The 24420-nt window shown below is 37.5% G+C and overlaps 1 protein-coding gene across 12 annotated transcripts in view; it reads left to right on the top strand.

Annotated features, from left to right (window-relative positions):
• The first annotated feature begins 1250 nt into the window (after positions 1-1250).
• The window catches only part of CDK17 (cyclin dependent kinase 17), a 108776-nt gene continuing 85606 nt past the window's right edge, over positions 1251-24420 (top strand). For 5 of the 12 annotated variants that reach the window (XR_011534739.1, XR_011534737.1, XR_011534738.1 and 2 more), the window contains exon 1: positions 1264-1916. The gene's annotated coding sequence lies outside the window, so the exon portion shown is untranslated. Of the gene's footprint in view, positions 1917-2167; positions 2295-3099; positions 3431-24420 lie in introns of those variants that run through there. The other 7 variants (XR_011534740.1, XM_070600215.1, XM_070600219.1 and 4 more) reach the window with 5 other exon arrangements.

The raw sequence follows: 24420 nt of genomic DNA, 5'->3' as shown, positions 1-24420 counted from the left end.
AATCTAAAAAGCATCCTTCACAGTGCTTTTTTAAAAAGCATACTTGTTCTAAAGGAAAGCTTGTGTTATATATTTGCATTCTTGTATAACAAGCAAGTGTTAAATATGCATAGAGCATAAATGCTGCTAATTTATGGATCCTGGTAATTTTAGAGTCTTGGGAGAAGTCTGATTGAAATGTATGATTCTTGGATATTACAGTAGATACATTCAACTTTGCCAAACAAAATAAGAAGTCAGTCGGCATTATTTTTAGGAGGAAAGGATTCATCCAGGAATCCAAAGAGAAAATTGTCAGAAGTCTTTAGGACATAAATGATTTGAAATTGCATTAAGAATTTATGAAGTCTATTTCCGGGTATTAAAATGGAAAAATATTTATATCTCACTTCACCAGGCCTTTTATGTGGTTTACAGTTTTTTTCTTGTTTCGGTTGTCTACATCCGGTCCCCATTCTTTTCTTTTCAATCCTCTCATTATCTCGCTCTAGGCCTCTGGGCTTGTTTTTATTTTATGCTTTTATCCTTATTAGTGGAAAAAAGTGGGTCAGTATTACTTGTCTTCACTTTCACTCTGCTGTTCATTCCTGACCTAGCTTTTAGCCTCTGGAAAAGAAGAAGGTAAAAACATTTACAGAAACTGGGCCAACCTCTGGGAGGCCCCCCGCCTCCGAGAAAACAAAACCTAGCCGGCCGCAACAGCCGTTCCTCTCTGTTCTCGCAGCACCTATTTCTCTCCTCATAAAGCTCAGATTTTTATTCTACATAATTGTTTACTGAATATGTTTCATCCCAGCCAGACCTTGAGTCCTTTGAGGACGTGGTACATTGCCAAGAATATAATATAAAAAAATGTGGTTTAAATGAATAAATGCTATGTGTGCGAATGACTTCTGCACTAGTACCACCCACCCACACACAATAAAGGAGAAAAGTTGCAGCAATCGATCTGCTTACGTGTTGGTCATTGGACATCCACTCTCCAGAAAACCAGTAGAGAACTGTGGCCTTGATATCTTAATTATATAATTACTTGGATAATTAAAGCAGGAGTTTTTCTTTGGGGACTAGGAGGAAGAGGAAGGGGCTGAATGACTCAGGGAATTTCTTCTCCAGTGCTAACCTTCTCTCTCCCGTGGGGTCTCGTCACCCCGCCACTCCCCTCCAGCTGCTGCAGAAGCCTGGCAGGGGAGACCGAGGCCCCCACCTCGGGGCGGGGGGTTTCCCGGGGATACCCCGCCCCGCCCTCTAGGCCCCGCCCCCGGCCAGCCGGCCCCGCCCCTCACCGCCGCCGCCAGCAGGGGTCGCGCTGCCCCCAGCGAGCGGCTCCGGCGGGGGTGGGGGAAGCTCCCGCGGCCGGTCGCCTTTCTCGATCGCCGCTGGTTGGATGGTTTCAATAGAAGTCTTTTTTCTCTCGCGCTCGCTCTCCTCCGGGGAACAGGCGGAGGCGTCAATCCGCAGCCGCCGAGTGAGAAAGAGACGCACACGCAGCGAGCGAAAGCGGCCCGCGCCGTCTCCTCAGCGCCTCGCCGTGCAGCCCCGGGGAGGAAGGAGCCCGGGTCCGGCCGGCCGCCTCAGCCGGGCGTCGGCGCCTGCCTGCCCGCCTGGCTCCCGCCCCGGCCCCTCCAAGGGGATTAGCGGGCTGCCCGCGAGGCTCGGCGGCCCGGGAGCCATGTTGTCCGGGGGGCTAGGCAACGCGTGAGGGACCCGCGGCCCCTCCCGGAGGCTTCAACCCTCGGCGAGAGCCGGAAGGCGGCGGCGGCGGCGGAGGCCTGCGCCTCGGAGGCGCCTCGGGTCTGCCAGCCGCTGGGACCTGGACCTGCATCCGGTCGCCGCGGGCGTCCGCGGAGCCGCTTTCCCTCGGCGCCTCGCTCGCCTCGCCCGCCTCGCCGCGGGACGCAGCCCCGCACTTGCTGGTGAGTTGGCGGCGGGCGGCCGCGCGGGGCTTTCCCGGCTGCCGGGCCGCCCTGGGCGGCGAGAGGCCGGGGGGCGCTTGGCACGGAGGGCCGGGCCGGGCGGCGGGTGCGGGGGGCGCGGGCCCGGCCGGGAAGTTGCGAGAGGGCGGCGCGGCGCAGGGGGCTCGGGGGCGCGTGTCGCCCTCGGGGCCAGCGCGGACCCCGGGCGGCCGAGGCATTTCCGGGGGTGGGGTGGGGTGTGGGTGCCGGACGGGCTTCTGCGCTGGTGGCGCCTCCAGCTGCCGCCTCCGGTGCTGGCTCCCGCTTCGGTCTCCGGAGGAGCCCGGTCTCCCCACGGGGCCGAGGAGGGGAAGAGGCAGAATCCCCCGGGACACAAAGGTCCCCGCGGCGGGGGTGGAGCTGCAGGCGCGGCGGCGCAGCCCCGAGGGAAAGCAGGGGCGCGGGTCTGCGGGAGGTGGGCGCGGAGGCGGCGGCCGCGGCGCCTGCAGCTCCTTGGGGACGCGGGGGTGTGAGTGGGTGGGGAGCCGCGGAGGAGGGGAGCCCTCGCGTGGGGAGCCGGCCGAGACAAAGATCAGGGCAGCCTCCCGCTGACCGGTCACACCCCTGCGTGTCGGTCAACGAGCAGAGGTGGAGGGAATGTGGGAAACTCAAAAGAACTGATGGGGAAGGGGACGTGGGGGTCTGCCAAGTATTGTCGTCTGGGTCGCGGTTGCTTTTCTCAGCGTTTTTGGGCCCGACGCTTTTGCTCCCCAACTCAGCTGGATAGCTCCAGATTCCCTCCCTCCCATCACCCCCTCACTGCCACATTGACTCTCCTGTGGTTTTCCCCTCCTTCTCCCCCTACTTTTCACCCACTCCTTTTCGGGTAAGCAGTGTTTTGCCTTCAGCTTGGGGAACGTTTGCTAATGACAGGATGCCTGAGCTTGTTCTGACCCTGAACTGCCTTGAACTCCTCTCTCTTCCTCCCACCCTTTCCTTTCTGGGATCTTATAATGTCACATGGCCGTTAACAATTAGCTTTTCTTCTGCAAAAATGGCAAAAGCGTTTAGCTGAAATCCGTGGCGCTCCTCCTTTATATTAATAAGTCCATCAGAGACACGTCGTTGCTCATGGGGTATCACCTCTTTACTTAGCCGAGTTAATTTTCTAGATGCAAAAGTGGCACGTTTTGTTTTGAGTCTTGGCTATTCGTAGGGTCAGCAAAGTGTGTTCCCGGCAGCCAGACCTTCTGTCACTTATCAGGAAGCGCTTGACTTAAAGAGAGACAATTCTTTCCTCAAACTTGGCTGATTCTTTCTTGAGTCTTTGTTGAAGGATTTCTTTTAAAAGGCGCTTGTGTAAGAAGGTCAAAGTAACAAATCTGAGTTACTGTATTTTAGGCTTGTTTTGTTAACCATTGGACAGAAGAAAATGAATGGGATTTTGAGACCTTTGCTGCCTTGAGTAGACGAAATCCTCACTGGAAGCTAGAAATAAGGTTCAACCAAATTTTAAGAAAAAATTTTTGCTAATGGTAATATCATCAGTTTTGTTTTGTGCTCATATGAGACTAAGTAGTTGGCTTATTTATTAAATGTTGGGATGTTGCTTTGTTAATGAAGTCACTGCAGTCTTTGTATTTCTAACACCTGCATACTTCCATAAACAACCGGTTGGAACAAAAGAAAATGTGGCTATATTTAAGGAATATTCTTTTTTTTAATGAGAGAAAGTATTGAATATAAAAAGTGTTATTCTTTTATCTGATAAACTCTAATAGGCCAGAAACACTCAGTTTGAATGCTGGGCGTCAAAGAAAATAGCTGGCTTTTTGAATTTAAGCTGTTTTAAAATTACTATGCAAATAGGGTTTATTGATTTTTTTCCCACAGAAATAGAAACACATTGAAATATGAATGGAAAGAAAATAAAAGTAAAGCCTTTTCACATAGAGACTTTACTGTTGATATCATTGTAAGAACAGTCATATTTTGCTGCTTGCTGCCATTAAAATGTTGACACTATAAATTGTGAAAAAGGATTTCAGTTTAGGGACCAATCTCTGAATTATGAGACTCCTTATGCTACTCTTACCACTTAACACATATTTTAGATGTCTTTGTGAAGTTAACTAGTTATGTCATTAATAATCAATGTTTTATGTAACATTTATCAAAAGGCTTTATGGGGGATACATTGGGGTTTTTTTACAGCATATTTATTAGTGTCTAATTAGATAATCAAAGTTTAATTCTCACTGGAAGGAAATCTATCAAAAAGTTAACAGATTTCTGGGTGGTGGGATTTATGGGTGAATAAAAATACAATTCTGTATTTTTAAAATTTTCACATTACTTTTGCAATCAGAAAAAAGTATATGAAACTTTGAAGTCTTGTGACTATCCTGATTTGCCTATTACTAAAAGAAGCTTCTATGAAATATGTAATTTATTATCATCCTTGGATTCAGGCCCAGTTAAGTAACTGTTAGTGTTAGGTATTTGAAATAGTGCAGCCTGCTAAATGTACTTTTGTTATCTAAAGGAAAAAAGAGATGTGTGTATATAAATACACACACACTAAGGAAAGATGAAATTGGAGAAATTGATTCAGTGTATGGTTGGGATCCAATGTATGGTAGCTTTGTTCACCAGTAGTCTTGTTCTAAGTTGTCACTGGCTTTACAATAAAAAGAAAAATTAAATTTTATTTGCTCTGTAGCACAGAACAGCTGTGTTGACTAAGCAGATTTTAATGTATATATTTGTTACTATAGTAAGTTTTCAAATATTGATTCAGTCCTACCATTATGGTGTAAGGAGATGACATATAAAATAATTTTCTTTACTATGTCAAAGCTTTTGTTTTTTCTCTTATTTTCAGCAATATTTTCCACCTTCCCCTTATTGGTGAAATAGTACTAACTGGAAAACTGCAAATATTTTATTGTGAACAATGGACGCTATAATGACAACTGAGGTAGAACTCAACAGTGAAGATGATGATGTCCCTTAATATTAAAACAAATTATCTGTGAACACAAAATTTTTGCATTTTTTCTTTGTTATTGTCTAATAGTGCTGAATATTTATAAGGCATCGCATTTTGAGTCTTTATTACTGTTCTCCAGCACTGTAAAAATGACAGCATCATGTCATGGCATTCTTTTATATAGCTTTTGTACTTCCACTGTGGACAGTTACTTAATGAATTTATTGCTGTATTGTAAACAAAAGACATTATATGTTAAATTCAGCTTATGGAAATATTCTTTAGAGTATAATATCTATTTTCAAAATTGCCTCCTTTCATACATGTGAAGAAAGAATAAGTTCTTTGAATTTTGATTGTGTGATTTTTGTTTCAACTTTTGAATAGGAAAGAATTATTTATTGTGCGTTTTATAAACTGATTGTGGCATTTTGCATTTTAAATGATGATAAAAAAATAGGACTATGGCATTTAAAAATGTGCTTTATATAGTATTTGTGAGGTAAGAAAACTTGCTGCAATAGAAAACCTGGTAAAGCTTACCTGGCATTCAACCTACAATGTTGGCAATATCTTTGAGCTGGTGGGGAGAAGACCTATTAGACTGGCTTTATTTTTATTTTTTAAATTTCTGCAGGATATTTACAATATTGAACCAAGAATTCTTAGTCATTAGTGGATTCTTTGTCATTATTTTGCTCCTAGGCTTTTTAGTGGGTAATTGCTTTGATATCTGCAAAATACTGACCTGGAAAGAGGAATTGCCAAGGGCTAGAAAAATGTGTTGAATATATCTGAGTGTAGCTTACCTTTCCTAGCCTGATTTCCTCTCTCTGTTGGCCAACTTCGAAAATCAATAGACGTCTACCAGTAAATCTAATAGGTGGGGTGCCCACAATAGATAGTTATGTTCTGCAGTAGCATCTGATACTGAGTACTGTATTTGAGAAGGTAGATTTACAGATCCATGTCATATTGGGATGAGTGAAAATTATCTTACTCTCTAAAGCCTTCCTTTTAAAAATATTTTCTGATACCAGCTTTGTGAAAGAAATTAACCGTATTTAATTATCTCTTTTGTTAGGTACTGTGGCAAGTGTTACTTTGTTAAATGCTCACAATAAGCCCATCACATGTACCTCTTTTGCAGATGAGGGAACCTAGGCTAAGCACTTGTTTCCAGGGTCCTAGCTCTGTGTTGAAGCTGAGATTCCAGTTTAGGCATTTAAACCACTATGTTACACTGCCTCCACGGGGATGTGATGTTAAAAAGTCAGTTTTCAGCGTGTGCTGTACGGAGGTCTAAAAAGTGGTAAATTAAAAGGCTCATCAAAATTTGATTTAAATCTCATTAAATTAGTTTTACTACATAAAAAAAACTGAACTATACAAAATGTAAAAGGACATATTTATAGCTCAAAATGAATTAAAATCAAGATGCTAAAAAGATATTTAAAATATTTCTAGATTTTTAATCAGGATTTATCAATTGGAGTTCTTTGGGCATAAAGTAAGATGAATATAGGTGCTGAAAAGCAAAAAAAATTATAGTTAGCTTTGTGATGTAAGTATATTACTTGCATTTTTACTTATATGTTTACTTATTTATTTTGATGTTACGTGTGTTAAAATTAGTTTGCATTATTTAAGCATATGCCATAAAAGGGAAGATAGCTCAGATGCTTATTGTGTAGGTTGCTTGAGTCTTGGGTGAAAATTTTGCCTTAAGGTAGGTACATTTTGTATTTATGTCTGTACATAGAGTTGCCTGTTGGTTTTTGGATTTGGTATTGCTTATTTTAATTAAGTGTAAGTTTTGATGTTGTGTTTTTATTGAATGTGGCTATATACCACTGAAAATTGGAAATATCAGACCGGAATGTACATTTTTGGTCATAACTTTTCATATTGAAAATCATATGATATAAAAATTGTGAATTATCAGTACTGGTGATACATATCTTACCTGTTGTTCAGATTTAAAGAACAGAAAATGCTATTGACTTAACCTGAAGGTAATCCATTAAAGTGAAAACCAATGAAAGATTTGCTTGCTTTCTTTTATTGCCATAAAAGTTAATTAAGAAAAAAGATTTTGTCAACCTTCTAATAGCACATTCTTATTTGCTTTTATGTACTTGTTAGTGTAAATACTTTCAAGAATACTCTAAATTTTGTATGCATATTTATAACCAGTGGGAAAAGAATCCAAGAATAATTTTTCTTTGTATAGGAAAGCTTAGGTGAGTTGGTTAGTTGCTACCTCACTTTGGTCTTCTCAGATCATATGTTTAATCCTGCTATTCTTACAATTGATGGTTAATATTTGTTATTAGTGTGTATTAATGTTAAATAATACAAAAGTTGGTAAAAATTGATATTAATATTTGTGAAAAATTATCAGGTAATGACATTGAAGCTCTTACTCCAAATTTAGAGGCATTATCCTTTAAATTAGTTAATATGTATTTGTAAGTATTATTTTTAAAATGAACTTTTTTGAAGTGTAAGTCCAGATTTTAATTTCTTTTTTTTTTGAGGAAGATTAGCCCTGAGCTTACATCTGCCGCCAATCCTCCTCTTTTTGCTGAGGAAACCTGACCCTGAGCTAACATATGTGCCCATCTTCCTCTCCTTTGTATGTGGGATGCCTAGCACAGCATGGCTTGCCAAGCCATGCCACGTCGGCACCCAGGATTGGAACCGGTGAACCCCGGGCCACCGAAGCAGAATGTGTGCACTCTAACCATTGTGCAACCGGGCCAGCCCCCAGATTTTAATATTTTAATTGTTGATTTGTAGTGTTATTTTTGGTGGGAAGGAAGCTTTTCATTGATTTTTGAAGTAAATTTTGGGTTCATTAAGCAGACTTTAGCCCCTTGAGCTGGTCTTATTAAATCGTTTTTAAGAAATGATCCATTATTTATGGCTTTATTACACTTAATAAATTTGATTTTTCAATTAATTCAAGAGTGTAATCAGTAATATCCTTGGCATTGTGTTAGTCATTGTACATGTTATAAAAATGTGATCAAATGTGGCGGTGTTGTAAGGTGAAATAACAGCAACATTCGTTCTCCAGAATGTTCTATGGTAGGCCCTGTTCTCATGTTTTACATGTTCCCTGGGTAGTCTCAGCCATATTTAGTGCTTTGTTCTTATCACCTACATGCTGATGATGATCTCCACATCTTTATTTCTAATCCAGACCTCTTTTTCTGAGTTTCTTTCTAGCTGCATCCCAGATATTGCCTCTTAGTGTGCTCTTTCCTGAGGTGAACTCTTTTATTATCCCCTCCCTCCACACCCAATCGCAGTGAATGCACCTCCATCTGCCTAGTCACTTAAGCCAAAACCTTTGGCATCTTCTTATCTTTTTCTAATATGCTCCCCTCTGGCTAGTCCACTCAGTCACACCAAATCCTGTTCGTTTTATTTCCTAAGTATCTTTTAGATTTATCCTTTTCTGTTGTCTCTTTCATATGTCATGGTTTTGGAATGCCTCACCTGAATTATTACTTCCAATTTTGTCCCATTTTAATCTAACAATTATTCATTTTTTATATTTATATCTGTGTCTTTATCCCTCCATCCTTCTTTCCTTCCTTCCTTCTGCCCATCCATCCATGCATCCATGTCTGAAGTACCTCCCTACTCCGTCCTAGCCCTATGGTCAGTGCTAGGATACAAAGATGAGGAAACTGGTGTGTTGATATTACAATGCTGTGACACTTGGAGAGAAGTTCTCATTTTTGAGGACAAATGTCACTTCTTCTAAAGTCGTCTTTGATCCATTCTGGCAGTTATGGTGATTCATCTATAGCGTTTATGTCTACTATAGTACTTAACACATTGTTTTATAATTAATTATCTACATATCTCTTCCGTTTTTGGCTGGTTTTGTACTCCAGAGGAACCATGCTTTTTAAATTATGGTATTACAGGGCTGGCCCCATAGCAGAGTGGTTTAAGTTCAGTGCACTCCAGGTTTGTGGCCCAGGTTTGTGGGTTCAGATCCCCAGTACAGACCTACACCACTCATCAGCCATGCAGTGATGGTGACCCACATACAAAATAGAGGAGGATTGGCATGGATGTTACCTCAGGGTGAATCTTCTTCAACAAGAAAATGAATAAGTAAAAAACTTCTTAAACAATTTCAGTATTCTTCCCATATTATGTATTGTTTAAATGAAGGAAGTGATGGGATCGGGAGAAACAGCACTGAATTAGTAAATTAGGGTCAGATTAGTCGTGGCTTAAAAAGAGTCAAGAAATAATTTTGATATAGTAGAAAATAAAAAGCCATCAAAAGTTTGAGTATTGGAGCTATAGGTAGGCGGTATTTGTGTGAGAGTAATCTGGAAGCAGTTTGTAGGGCAATTTAGAGGAGCAATAACTTGGCATTATTGAGCCTTTTTAATTACGTGTGAGCTGTACTAGTTATCTTTTAGACAAATTCGAAATGTAAAATTACAGTATTTCTATGTAAATAAAATACCTATTTCTAAAGTTCTAAAAACATTGGTCAATATCAAGAGTAGAATTTGCTTTAACTGATAAAAATTTAATAATGAAATCTAGCTCTTTAGCTATGTAATACTAGACTTAAATGCGTTTACTGAAGTAAAGTACAGAATTTCACTCAAACAGATAGAACAGTGCATTTAATGTCGTTCCTGTTACCATGGTAGTTTATCTATACAGTTGACCAGGGGCTTTGTTTTCATTGGGGTTACTATAATTAAATAAAAACTGCTTTATGGTCTACTTGTTAAAGATATTTTATCGAAGTTTTTTAAACTGAGTTTTAAATTATATCTCTGTTATTGTAGGTATGTTGTAAGAGCTAGATTTATTTAGAAATCAGAGATTATGGCTTGATAACATCTTGAGATGTGACATTTAAAAATGGATTTTCACAATTTGTGAGTACTGGTGCTTTTTTTTGGGGGGGGGGGCGGTGAGGAAGATTGGCTGGCCCCAGTTGGTGCTTTTTTATATTCCTCAACTTACTAATATGATCTTAAAATATTAGAAATTTTCCAATCAGTTAAATTTTCAAGATCATGATTTATTTACCTACATTCTATCACTTCACAAACAGTGGAGTCAGGATTGTATTTTGCAATAATTTTTGTACATAAGTTTGTGAGCATGGACTTTGCCCCTCTTCCTTCTCTGAATATTCTTATTACTGTATTTACATTTCTGTTTTCTTCTGATCCCTTTTTTCCCCAAGAAGCTGTAAAATGGTTGACACATTTTTTATTTTAGGTATAACTTTTTGGGAAATATCTGCAACTCTCATTTTAATTATGGAAAGTTTAGAATTGGTTATATGTTTTCATATAAAGATTTCTTAAGTACTAACTCATAGCTGTGTGATCTTGAGCTAGTTACTTAAACTCTTAAAAGTCAGTTTCTTTGGGGCCGGCCTGGTGGCATAGTGGTTAAGTTCGTGTGCTCTACTTGGGCAGCCCCGGGTTCATAGGTTTGGATCCTGGGCATTGACCTAGCACCGCTTGTCAAACCATGCAGTGGTGGCGTCCCACATAAAATAGAGGAAGATTGGCACAGATGTTAGTTCAGTGCCAGTCTTCCTCTCTCTCTCACACACACACACACACACACACACACACACACACACGAAGTCAGTTTCTTCAATAAAATTGGGAAATGCCAGAGCCTACTTCATAGCGTTGTGGTAGTTAAATGAAATGATATATGTAAAGCAATTTGCAAAATACCCTGTACCTGGTGAGCACTCATAGTTAGTAATTATTTTTATTACTTTTTAATATAATGGGAAGAGCTGTTTGTAATGGTGCTAGAATTGTTTAGGTGATCTATTCCTTCAGATTGATGAATGTCTGAATAAGTGATTCACAATTTCAATGGATTCACAATCATCTTTTTGGCTTTTTAAACTATAAACACCTCTTGGACTTTCTAATATTCCTTCCTAATCTCACCCAATTTGAGAATCAGTGTGTTAGCGAGTTAGAGTTAGTCATGGGTTTGTGTTGTACCCTTCAGGTTTAGTGGGAGAGAGGCACAGTAAACAGTAGTGGACTGAATAATGTAGGGTAGTCATTGTTGTTTCTTATCTAATGACCATTGGGAATAAAGCTGTCATAATCTTTCTTTTTCTTTTTCTTTTATTTTTGCTTTTTCTCCCCAATCTCCCCCAGTACATAGTTGTATATTTTAGTTGTGGGTCCTTCTAGTTGTGGCATGTGGAACGCCGCCTCGGTATGGCCTGACGAGCAATGCTGTGTCCGGGCCCAGGATCCAAACCAGTGAAACCCTGGGCCACCGAAGCGGAGCGCTTGAACTTAACTTCTTGGTCATGGGGCTGGCCCTGTCAAAATCTTTCTGATGAGCATGTTGATAAGCTTTTCCTTAGGGCCAAATTTTTCTTATAACCATTTTCCCTGTCTGTTACCCTTTCTTTGGCCTGTGCTGTATACCACTGGTTTGACACCTTAACAGTCTAGACAGTATTTGCTTTCCTTGTTACTGAATTTTGTGTGTGACTGAGGTTTTTTTGAAGTCCGAATGGAATAACAGGTCATATAACTTATCCTTCAAAAGAAGAAACTAGTTTTGTGTTTTATCCTTTGTCATAAAATCTGGATGCTTACTATTTATAATCTTATATTTTTGTTTATTATGTTCTAGGTCAGTGGCCTTAACCTGAACTTAGAAGCATTCTTGTTGATTGTAAAAAATAAAAAAATAGAAAACAAAAACTAGACGCCTTTGTGTATGTGTGTAAAATCTTAAGCTTTGCCCTAGAACAACTGAATTGAAATCTGAGTTAGAGTTTTTAAAATGTTCTAGGCAGTTCTTGAGTTTTAGAAACACTATTCTAGGGTTTAGCACAGTGTTAAGTGGGGAGGAACCACTCATATGTAGCTTAAATTTGTAGGAAAGGCAAAGTGATTAAAACTTTCCATCATTCCATCTTATTTTCTCTCCGTTTTTATTCTATTTTGAATTGTCCAGCTTTATGATTTTTCTTGTGTTTATATATAAATATCTTCTGTTCCAATTGTTTTTTTATCCCTTTAGTGAATGTTTTTGTCTTGCTCTTTCATAGTTCGTTTTGTTAGAAGGTATACTGAGGAACATTAAAATTTTTCAAGTGTATTTGAGCATACATCAGTTTCAAATTGGGCAGCACCAAGCCAGAGGTGATGAGGAGTGTTCCCACAGCAGCTAGGGAAGGGCGGTTTTTATAGGGAAGATGTGGAAGCAAAGCAAGCAAGTTATTTGACTGGCTGTAGCTTAAGCAGTCGCCTGATTTAAGAAAGCCTACTTGGTTGGTTGTGATTCTTAAGTTTCATTTTGTAAGATTCAAGTTCTTCGACTCTGGCTTAAGTTTTGCTTTTCTTATATAGGCTACCAAAGCATTTGAGCCACCTCTGTGTAATGGACTCTCTGTTTAATTACTTTAACAGTTTCTTACCAGTGTCTTACTGTTTTCTCCCTGTGTGTTCTCAAGTATTATGTTTTTGAAAATTACTTTTTAAATATAAGAATATATAATGTAGAAAATACGCCATAATCTAAATTCCCTAGCAATGGTGGTCATCATCAAATATTCCCTTTGTTCTTTGTCATATATAGAGTTTAATATTTTTGTTTAAGATCCTTTTTATAATGTAAAATAAGCGTTTTTTTTTTTACAGTACCAAATAATTCTTATGGCTATCATTTTGGTTACATCAATCCCTCAAAACAAGTTTAACCATTTCGTAGTGGTTGATAATTATTAAATTATTATACTTCTCATTTTTGACTTTGAAGTTGTGCTGGGATAGTCTCTAGCATGTGGCACACCGTTCTCCCACACCCATTTTACATTTGCTGAGGGCAGATAGATAGGAGGAAGTGGTATTCCCAAGTCAAAGTCTGTGAGTCTTTTCCGATAGTGCCTGTTGTACCAGTGCCACTAGTAATGTGCCTCATCTATTTTTAGTGATACTAATATTTAGAATATTTGCTTTTGATAATTTGTTTGTAGAAAGATGTCATTGCTTGTATTTGAATTTCTTTGATTGCTGCAATGTTCGTTTTTTGTGGGGGTTTTTTGTCTGTATTTTTCCCTCAAATTGCTAAGGAGGAGACTGTTACCATTCCCTGAATCCAGACAGTTTCTGTTTTTATTATTTTGTGGTATTTTCTTTGTTTTATAACAAATTGCTATATATAAGGTTTTTTTGTTTGTTTTTTAAATCTGAGTTAATTTGGTGATCCACCTATTATACTAGCTCCAGCTTATTTTAATTATCACTGCTTTATAATATATCTTAATATTTGGTATGACAAGACACTCAGTTTTTCCTCCAAATTTTGATGTTATGTATGTATTTTTATTCTACTTTTATAAATGGCAGGCAAGCAAAGGTAGAAGTAGGTGTCTCCATTTTTACTTCAAAACTGGTCTGTCTGCTATAAAACCTCAACTCTGGATATGTCAGCACATTCTATAAAAGTCGTATCAGGAATCAGGGTAGAGTTCCATTTACTCGTTGTCCAAGTTGTACCATGTAAACAGCATTTCAGTAAAAATTAGGTAATTTATGTTAGATTTTATCCATTTATTCATGCTGTCACCAAAAGTGGACTTAATATTTGCCCTGAAGAGAAGGAGGGAGTGACATTTAGCCAAGGGTCTTAGGTAGATTTCTCAGAGGAGGTGATGCTAAAGATAATTAGCTTTACAAGTAGAGAAGAGAGAAGGGAAACACTTCCTAGGATAAAAGAGCATTATGTAAAAAGGAGGTGTGAAAAAGATTTTATATTTTTTTGAACTGTTGTTATTCTTCACCATTAAGTATTAATTATTTCCATGTAGTAGAAATAGAGGTTTCTTGTGGAGGAGTGGTAGGAAATGAGATCAAAGAAGGAGGTATATCCATTAAGGAGTTTGGAATTTATTCATCTATAGAATTGAACTGTTGAACATTTTTTTAGGCAGAATATCATCTTTTCTACAGTGGAGCCATTGGGAAAGTTTTTTGAACAGTTACAAATGAGCTACTTCTGAATGTTGAATGGACAACGTTTTGTGATATGTTGATGTTTCCAGAAGGGGCCTCAAAGGATTGCTTCCCTACTTTGGGAATGCTAAAAAGAGCTACTTGTGCCTTTTTTTCCTGGTTTGGTTCACATTAGAGACATAAAAATTATTTTACTGTCTCTTAGGAGTGCTTGGAAATGCATGTTTAATTTGCAAGCCCATTTTTAACTTCCAATGAGGAAATGTTTTCATATGTTAGAAATTGGTTTCACAGTTTGTTGGGGAAATAAGAGATAAAAATAGTAAATTTATAGCACACAGAAATAGTAGATCCTTTTATTTAATTATGAATATCAGCATACCAATCAAGAATACAAGTATTAATTGTGCCTCTACAAATGATTTTGCATTTCTTTAGACTTTACTTCTGTTCTAATGTAGTTGATCATATAACACTATCCATTTAATAGTAATTCAGTTTAGTTGTATACGGAGAGAATAGGCTAGTTTTAGCAGCTATGGTGCATTTTAAACTTAGTTGATTTAAAGTACTTCCATTTTCCTAAGGCTTGCAAAGAATTTTTTGCGACGTAATCATCCCTAAGCCCTTGTGTCATAGTATTTATCCCTACCTTGTCTTTTGATATTTTCTCTTTAGAAATGATTATTTCCCACCCCTCTTCTTAATTTGAATCCTTCAAATCCTTTCACTTTTGTAGGCATTTTAAATTCTTTTCAAAAACTAATTTTTTTGATTAGGCAATATGATTAAAAGCTCAAAAGTATGTAAAGAGAGAGAGACAGAGAAGTCTTATTTCCTCCTTCTCTCTTTCCTTCCTGTTTTTCCTCCCACACCTTTTATAGGTAAACATTTCTTTTAGTATTCTGTTTATCCTTCCAGTGTTTCTTTTTGCAAATATAGACGAATGTATATTTTATTTTGGAGATTTTTTTCATCACCTAGATAAAGATCTTCCTTTATTTTTAATAGCTGAGTAGTACTTTTGTGGATATATGATAGTCACTTGGTCCTCTATGTAGACTTGGGTTATCTCCTATCTTTTGCTATTACACTGCCAAATAAATAACATGTGTATAACATTTTGTACTCGCATAAGCAAATGTGTGATTTAGAGTCTAAGAACAAGGATCTCTAGGTCAAATGATAAATGTCTGTATATACACATATTTTTCCTTGCTGTCAGCTGAGAGGGCCCAGAAAAAATGACACCCCAGTAGCAATGAGCATATCCCAGTGCCCAGATCTTGGTTTCTAACACTATTCTCCCATAAAAGGAACCAAGACTCTTCGGAGAAATGGCTGATTCCAGGCCTGGGACAGGAAATAAATATGCAAGATGAACTTGGAATATTTTATACTGCTGGAAAGTAATAAGTACTCAAACAAAAGCAATGATTCAGGTATGTAAAAGTGACACAGGAGCCAGCTGAGAGAGCTCGCACTGGCTAATACTAGAATAATTTAAGCAACAAAATAAAATAATATGGGATTATAATTCTTATATAAAATATCCATGAATCCATACTGATATAAATAAAAGGGGGAGAATAGACAAATCTTATGTGTAGAATTCCAACTACTTTATGTAGATCCTTAGCCCTCGAGGAGTTATAACTACCCATTTAAAGTGGCAAAATGAGGAAAAGGGTAACGACATAGGAGAAACCTGACAACACAACCTCAGCCATGTGACCAAGGTTTAATACTATAGTTATTCTATATATTTTAAATATTTTTAATATATATTATAAATAAATACTTTAAATATACTGTGACTGCTATACATATAGATATATAGTATTAATTCTATGGACCAAATGTTTGTGTCCCCCAAAGTTCATATGTTAAAAACTAATCCCAGTGTGATGATAGTTGGAGATGGGGCCTTTGGGAGGTGCTTGCTTATGTCATGAAGGTGGAGCCCTCATGAGTGCCCTTATAAGAGACCCCAGAGAGCTCCCTCACCCCTTCTGCCCTGTGAGGACTCAGTGAGAAGATGGCTGTCTGTAAACTAGGAAGCGGGCTCTCACAGGCACTGAATCTGCGGGGGCCTTGGTCTTGGACTTCCCAGCCTCCAGAACTGTGAGAAATAAATTTCTCTTGCTTATAAGACACCCACTTAAGCTGTTTTGTTATAGCAACCTGAACAGACTAAGACAGTTAAAATCAACAGTCATAAATCATGTTTATAGTATGATGTGATGAGAATGGCACTTTGCCTCACATGGTCTTCCTCCCAAAAAACCATAATCCCAGTCTAATCATGTGAAAAACATCAGACAAATCTGAATTTAGGGATGTTCTACAAAATACCTGAATAGTACCCCCTCAAAACTGTCAGGGTCATCTAAGACAGAGAAAGTCTGAGAAACTCACAGCCAAGAGGAGCCTAAGAAGACATGATGATTATGTGGTATACTGCATGGGATCCTGGAACAGAAAAAGGACAGTAAGTAAAAACTAATGAAATCTAAATAAAGAAGGAACTTTAGTTTACTATAATGTATCAGATTTTGTTCATTAATTGTAACACACATACTAATGTAGGGTCTTTACTTTTTGCTTTTTCTCCCCAAATCCCCCCAGTACATAGTTGTATATTTTAGTAGTGGGTCCATCTAGTTGTGGCATGTGGGACGCCGCCTCAGTGTGGCCTGACAAATGGTGCCATGTCCGTGCCCAGGATCTGAACCAGCAAAACCCTGGGCCGCCGAAGCAGAGTGCGAGAACTTAACCACTTGGCCATGGGGCCGGCCCCTAATATGAGTTCTTACTAGCAGAAACTACATGAGTGCTGTAAGGGAAGGCTATATACTATCTTTGCAATTTTTCTGTAAATTTAAATTATTATAAAATAAAACATTAAAAAAAAGATTCTTCTGTAATTCTGTTGGATATAGCCAAATTGCCGTTTTGTAGTACCACTTGAATGTGTGAGACTTGTTTTCCCATAGCCTCACCAGCTGAATGTTGTCATAATTTTGGAATTTTTTGCCAATTTGATTGATGAGAACTAGTGTAACTCAGACTATTGTATTTCTCTCATTATGAATGAAGGTGAATATTTTTTCATATGGTTAATGGACATTTTACTTTTTTTTCCTTTCTGTGAAGGCTCGTGTTCTTTATTTTTCTATTAGATGTTGGTCTGTCTTCTTGGTTTCAGGAGTTTGCTATAGGGAGATTAGCCCTTTATTTGTGATACAGGTTGCAAATATATATATATTCTTTATGAATATTCAAATATATTTATTCTTTATGATATTTTCATGCAAAATTTTTCTTTTTATATGGTGATATAATTTTTTCTTTTATTTTGCTGGATTTTGAAATATAGTTAGAAAAGTCTTCACCACTCCAAGATTATAAGGAATTCATCCATATTTTCTTTCAGTACTTGTGGTTTCCTCTTTTACATGTAGACCTTAAAATTTGAATACTTCAATTCCTCCTAATTATTAAAGCATTTTAAACACTTAACCTTTTCTTTCAGAATACTCCTGTGTAAGCATGCCTGTGGCCTTATAGGTGCTTTAAATGATTTATAGTAAAAGAAATGCTTATGCATTTACTCCTAATGGGTAAGAAGTCTCAACTTTCTGGAAAACGTACTAAGCATTTCATTGTGTCTTAATTCTAATTCATGGTTTAAAAATAACTATACAGTAATGAAGACTCCTTTAAAGTTTCTTTTTGCTGTTAAATTGTAGTATATTTAGCAGTATTTTTTTCTTCTACTGATTATTCATGTTGTGGATTATTTCGTATTTTCAATTTTTTCCCTTTCTGTTTCTCCTAAGGTTCCTTCTCAGGTTATAAAACCTGTCTCTGATTTATCTCCCATCTTCCTTTGAACTCTTCACTGGTTATCACCCCTCTGATATTAGTAATCTCTTTATTTGGTTTCATTTAGAAATTTAATTAGTGGGCCAATTAGCTGTTTTAACTTATTAAGAAACTGGAACCAATAGTGTCAGTGGATGCAGCCTAATGTAAGGTAATGATTTCTTATAACCTTTTATAAAGGTATTCATATTTTCCTCTCACTGCTTGTGATGAAATTAGTATTGCTGAACTGAATTTTAACAGACATTTGGGAAACTATCGGGTAGTGCTGTGGAGAGTTGGCTCCTTGAAAATACCACCCAAAACAACCTTATGAGTTTATGGCTTATAGTACTAGAGTACCCCTTTACAGAGCTGGTAGGACCTGCTGGGGGAAGGGGAGAGTTTGCGTCAGGGGGTGAAAAAAATAGCAAAGTAGGAAGGGAGAGCAAAGTTGGGACATTTATTGAGGATTTGGGGTCTTTACAGCGGGTATTTCAATGCAGAAGCTTGATTAGAATTAGGAAGGATCATGATATAATAGTGTAGGATTGATAGACATAGCGAAGCAAGGGTTTTGAGGTGAGATTTTCAGAGTCTTGGAAAGTGAACACTTATTTGCTGCTATTTATTGAAAAGTTGAATAGTCTGATGTTGGTTTATATGGGGATTTGGGGAAGTTCCTGAAATGAACAATGAAGTTATTTGCAGCTCTTATCTGCCTGGGCAAGAGCTTCCTGGAATAGTAAAGTCATGTTGTTGAAAACAGCTAAATAGTCATGTTAATGTAGGCTGTAAACTTTGGGTGCAGGTGGTTTCAGTTCTCACAGTCCATTTAGAACCACAATAAACTTGAAAACGTATTTATAAATATAAAGTCTAATTCATAGGACCAAAAACAAAGATAATACATTCTCTTGATTAGGGGTTTGACGCTGAATTTTTTCCCCTGAGGAATGAGGCCTAACTTTGACGATTAAGATGTCTGAGAGACACAAGTAGGCATTGGATATATCAATCTGCAGCTCAGAAAAGAGAAAAGGATCAGAGATAGAAATTTGGGACTTATTGTTTAGATTGAATCCATGTGCCTAGATGAATTTGCCCAAGGAGGAAGCATAGATGAGAAGAAAAATACTTGGGCCTTAAGAGTTGTGATGCTTAAGTGCTATCCTGGTGTGTATTTTTGTGTGTGTGTGAGTAAACCTGCAAAAGAGTGGCCAAAGAGGTCGGAAGAAAACCAGGATATTGTTATGTGATCCTGGAGATATGGCTGAAAAGTAGTGCTATACTGGTCAGAACCCGAAGGCCTTATGTAGCGTAGATGGAGGAAAACCTGTTGGTCCCAGTGATGAATTTTCACTCAATAGTTCTTCTGTGCATGTACAAAATAAAGGCTGTTCACAAACTGTTCAGTCTGTCATGAGCTTCTTCACATAAGAATTGCCTAGTAGGAAATACTGTTTGCAGGGTAGTTATTTGAAATTAAGAATATTTTCTTAGGGGCCGCCCTGTGGCCAAGTGGTTAAGTTCACGCGCTCCACTTTGGTGGCCCAGGGTCTGGCCGATTTGGATCCTGGCCGTGGACATGGCACCACTCATCAGGCCATGCTGAGGCAGTGTCCCACATAGCACAACCAGAGGGACTTACAACTAGAATATACAAGTATGTACTGGGGGACTTTGGGGAGAAGAAGAAGAAGGAGAAAAACAAAAGAAGATTGGCAACAGATGTTAGCTCAGGTGCCAATCTATTAAGAAAAATTTTTTTCTTAGAAATAACTTTACAAACTTGCTCCCACATCACCCCATAAAAGTTATTTAATCTCCTAATTTGATTGTGATTGAGGAAAGGAGGTAAGTGATATGTGGCCTGCAATTTTATATAAGTACTTATGTTTGATATTCATAATTTGGGAGTATACAGTGGAGGAAGTAATATTTGTTCAATGCCTGCTATGTGCTAGGCACAATACATACATTCTAATCTAGATCTTAGATCCTTTTGAGATGGTTATTCATTCCCTTCTCCAAAGAGGAAACTAAGATTGGCTTTCTCAGTGTCATACTTCTCATTCTCCCCAATATCTATTTGAAGGAATCAAGGTGTGAACTTTTGTTAGGCTTACTCTCAATTTCTGCTACACAGTAAGTGGACTTTTCTGTATGCTCTACACCCTTTATCAACCATTGCCAAAGTTTATGTAATTAACATTTCACCACAGCTATTAATTGAATGTGGGAATATGTTACCTCTCAGCTTTTGAGGATCAAGACTGAATAGCTAGTAAGCAGTGAAGCAAAGAAGAGGGGATCTAGGCCCGTATACTCAATGTTTGATTAACTAGAATCTTTGATTAACTAGAATCTTTACCTAAAATTTTTGATTAGTTAGAATCCATTTAATTCCACTCAAGGGAGATATTTAGGTAGCAGAACAGTATCCTGTTTGTCAAAATTCTGGTTAATTCAAGTATTAACTGTTTTTAAATATTTTTTTCTTTCCTCATAGGAAACTTTTCTTTGAACATTTTTTTAAAAAGTCTGTTGTTTGTAATGTGTATGCACATTTTACCCTCTTTTTTCTAAATTTTGTGTTAATCTAGTTTAGTACTTTCATTTTCTTGTTTCTAATATGCCAAGTTTTCCTAAATAAGTAGAATTAGTAGAATAGAAAAATCCTAGAAGTAAAAGTGAAAACTTCTGGAAAAAAATCAAAGTTGTGGCTGTGGAATTTAGTTAGGTACAAACTTTTTTCTTAATCTTTTAATTGAATTCTTACCATGACCTGTATTATAGATCTTAGAAAGTAAATTAGGTGTGCTTGTTAACTAGCTCTGTGTTATGACCCCTCCCTCTTAGGATCGGTATGTGAGCAGTTTCTAATTTTCCATTTAGCAAGTAATGTGGTAGAGGATTAAGGTTTATTTTTTCCTCCTCCAAAATCACAAGAAGGCTTTTCTGAAGGTAATGATAGTTTTAAAATTTTAAGATCAACTGATAATGATTCAGACCTAGGAAGACTCTTTTTGTGCTATTTCTCATATCTTTGAGTGATTTTTTTCTTAAACAGCCCTTCCCTTCCCCGAAGAAAAACTACCAGAAGGTTTAAGAGTGCTGGCCTTTTTAACGTGTTGCCAAGTCTTTTACTCTTCCCAAGGAAAGCTGGCTACCATTCAATAAAGTTTGTCTGATGAAAGCTTTAATAAAGTGTTAGTTTTTAAAAAATGTGATAAACTGTTATTGTGTCATAAATTACAGAATGACAAAATAGCACATTCAGTTGTCCAGTTCAAATGTTATTTGGAGAGAAAGGCTGGAGAGTTGCCTACGTACTTTTTCTTTTTTTCTTTAAACATGAAGAGTGAATTCATATTTGTCTTGTGCCAGGTATGCTGAGAACATTCTCAGTGAAATCTATGTGAATATTTAGAAAGTAGGAAGTATTGTGAGATTTGTACTTTGAAAACATATAAGACACGTAATTTTTTATTTGGTGGTAATTGGAAAATGTGTCGTGATATAGAATTAAATTATTTTTGAAGGGAATTGAAGTTTCATTCTTTAGTAGCTATAGGAATGTGACCTTTTAAATATCTAAATGTATATTTTAACTTAATTCTTCCTATTGAAATGATGTCTCTAAAATGCTTTTTATACTTCTTAATGTTGGAGTTAGGAGTTGGGTAAAAGGTGAATGATTAGCTGAGCCTCACAGGATGTCTTTACATCAGTGGGGTCATCATGTGGTAAAGTCTGGTCTTTTCAGTTTTGTAGGTTGACATTCTTGTTTAGTTCATTTTGAGGTGAGGTGGTACTGTAGAATCTTTTGTTACTTAAGGGTAAAGTGTAGTGTTAATTTAGAAATATACCATGAGAAATAATCTGGCTTGTATCCAACAGATTTTTTTTTGGATGTGAGTGATGTGATGGGGGTTGGGAGGGATACAAAGATTAAAAAAAATGTTTCTGTTCTTAAGGAGTTTATAGTATGCTGAAACCCAGGAACTTTTTATTTATATAGCCCACTTAATCCTGGTGAGTAAATGAATTTAGAAGACCAGATTTTAGATTTGAAGATTGGATGAGGATGGCTTTAGAGCAGTGACTTTTCAACCTTTTTGATCTCGGGACCTCTTTGTATTCTTAAACATTAATTTACTTAAAAATAGCAAACATTACAAATTAACGTAAATATTTTAAAATAGACTATTTTCAAAAAAATACGGTGAGAAGAGTAGCATTGTTTTACGTATTTACGAGTCTCTTTAGTGTCTAAATAGAAGACATCTTGATTCTCACGTCTACTTTTGCATTTCACTCTACTGCAATATTCTATGCAATGTAGTCTCTGGAAAACTCCACTGTATACTCATGAGAGAAAGTGAAAAAGGCAGATAATTTCTTGGCATTAATATAAAAATAGTTTTGACCTCAGGACTCTCCTCTAAAGATTCTGCAGACCACACTTGGAGAACCTCTCCTTTAGAGCAAAATGAAATTGGATTCTACTCCTGCCCAAGATCTTCCTCTCTCAATTGGATATTCTTGGGGGTATTTCTGTTAAGCTGTAGTAACTCACTAAATTCCACTTCTCAAATCTGCTCCTGGGCATCTCTCAGTATTCTCCACAGTGAATGATACTCTTGGAACTGTAGGCTTTGATTCTTCTGTTCCCTTCCCTCCTTTTTTTAAAATCACTTAGGCACCACCAATTGGAAATGGTAAAGCTTGCTGGCTATGTGATCTCAGGCATGTTTGTAAACATATTTGAGTCTGTTTCTTCATTTGTAAAATGGGCAGAGCAATACTAACTCATAAAGTTTTCATGAGCATCAAATAAGATAAAGTTATATACAGTTGCTAATAAAATCTTACTGTTTTATAGAGGTTAGCAAAAAACACTACCTAAGATATGTTCCAATCTTGTCAAATATATTTTGGACTGTTTGATTAAATTTGCAAAATATCCTAAATTCAGTAAGATTTGAGTCTCTCTTGTTTATAAGTTACTCCAGAGAGTGATTTTCTTTTTTTTTTTTTTGTAACTACCCTTCTTCCTTTCCTTCTGTCCAAGACTTACTTTGGCCTCCTTAGAACTAGGTCCTTCACAAGGAAATGGGATTTTAAAACCCTAACAGCAAAATATCTTTCCTTCTCTAAAAGTGTTCATGATCTTGTGCTTAAATTAATTAGAAACAAGTGGGAAGATGCTATATAAAAGATATGTATGAAGACTGAGAGTATGGTGTAGGGAATGCCCAATTCTGTCTAGGTAGAGAAGTAGAATAAGGAAGGAAAAAGGATTCGTCTATGCCTTATTTCTCAACCACTGATTTTTATAACTCCTAGAAGAAAGAAAAACTATTAAGCACCTGCCAATTCATATTTTTTGAGTGAAACTATGTGCTAAACCCTATTCTGAGTGATACTGTGTAGCAGTTAAGAGCATAGACTAGGTAGGGTCTGATTCTAATTGGATTCCATCTCTTGGCTCTTCTGCTTACTAGCTGTAACCTTGAGTGAGTTTTTAATTTTTCAGTGACTGTTTCTTTGCATGTTTAAAATGGGGATAATTTTAATAATTTATAGGGTTACTGTGATGGTTAAAAGAGTTAATATGAATAAAGTCCTAGAACAGATTAGCACATAATACTACTAACCACTTTTCTTATTACATAAAAAAGGCCAAAGACATCGTTTCCTTGATAGTATTAACTTGTTTTTTTTTTTAAGATTTTATTTTTCCTTTTTCTCCCCAAAGCCCTTTAGTTCATAGTTGTGTATTTTTAGTTGTGGGTCTTTCTAGTTGTAGCATGTGGGATGCCGCCTCAGCGTGGCCTGATGAGTGGTGCCATGTCCGTGCCCAGGATCCGAACTGGTGAACCCTGGGCTGCCAAAGTGGAACGTGCGGAACTTCACCGCTCGGCCAAGGGGCCGGCCCCAATAATATTAACTTCTGGTAGTCTCTCTATTATTTTAAAATGATTGCTGGAAAATTATGTAATGTGAAAGGTTAATGTTGTCTATTTTTCACTCTTTTGTTATTGTTATTTAAAGCACATTTTATTACTTTGACTTGCACAAGAGGAGACTGTTGATAAAAGGCCAGATCTTTTAGTAGTTAAAATGCATTTTATCTAAATTCACATTAATGATTTTTTTTAAAGTACTGTTTTCCCCTTAAATTTATTAGAGACGCCTTCTTATGTGATGTTGCTGGAGAAACTAATGGGTAGGAAAGTACCTAAACTTAAATCTCACTTATTGAGAGAAAAATTGTCTGTTGCTATCACTAGGCACTAGTCATTTTCCATACGTTTTTAATCACTTTTGAAGGATGTGGTTGCCAGTGTTTAGGGACATATACTTGAGAGTTTACCTAGTTAACTTCGCAAGCAGAAGATTGCTCATATTTTAATGTTTAATTTTTGATTTATTTGAACAATCTTTCAAATTGTCCTTGGTAAATTAAATTTTGGGTCAAAACCAGTATCAGGTTTTATAGTAAGCCATAAGTATTATTGCATTCTAGGGCAATTATTATTGAGTAGTAAGAGTCTTCTGAACAATCAATGCAAATCTTTCTTAAATGTAATCCTTTGTCTATGGAGAAAGAATAGAAACTTTTCTCTGTCCTTTTGTGTCACTGAGG

The sequence above is a fragment of the Equus przewalskii genome, chromosome 29 (genome assembly GCF_037783145.1).
Source record: "Equus przewalskii isolate Varuska chromosome 29, EquPr2, whole genome shotgun sequence".
In the NCBI taxonomy this organism is placed as follows: Eukaryota; Metazoa; Chordata; class Mammalia; order Perissodactyla; family Equidae; genus Equus; species Equus przewalskii.
Note: the sequence above shows the minus strand (reverse complement) of the source record. Positions and strands in the feature narration are given on the sequence as shown.